Consider the following 703-nt stretch of genomic DNA (forward strand, 5'->3'; position numbering starts at 1 on the left):
TAGAGTTGACCACGTCGATCGACACTCATGTAATACCGAAAAATTGATGACATTTCTACCACAATCATGCTTCAATATCGTAAACATGTCTATACGGTTCAATTTTCAAAATTTCATTTCCTCAATGGAGTCTCTCTAGATAAACACACGTTTATATAATATGTACTACACATGTTATGTCACATTATGTGCAACATAGTAAACATGTTATACCTCATTAGTAGGTTAATTGTGATATAGATGTTTAAGATTAAATTCATGAAAATTCGACCGTTTGATATAATTATGATTTATGATAGTGAAGTATAGCAGTGTAACAAAATTCACAAATTTTCAGAAAAATTTGGGTATCGATCAACTCGGTCAACCATAAATTCAACAATATTAATTTTACGTCACACATCAGTATTAAGAAAGAACCGTTGTGACACTACAATAGGAAATTTATTAGGGTTTTTGAGGGTTTAGGGTAGTTTAGGGGTTAGAGGTTACGATACATACAACGTAATATTGAAAACAATTGTGTGATATACCTTCACACAACATTTCTTAGTTGATTGTTGTAAGAGAAGGGCTTCATCATGACACGAAAATACATTATACAACCAAAACTGAAAAGTCGTTGTGTGATTGTTGAAAATACTATACTCTCACACAACAGGTTTGAGTGTTCCGTTGTTACATCAAAACCACCAAGGTTATC

Source organism: Fragaria vesca, linkage group LG2, assembly GCF_000184155.1.
Source record: "Fragaria vesca subsp. vesca linkage group LG2, FraVesHawaii_1.0, whole genome shotgun sequence".
NCBI classification, from domain to species: Eukaryota; Viridiplantae; Streptophyta; class Magnoliopsida; order Rosales; family Rosaceae; genus Fragaria; species Fragaria vesca.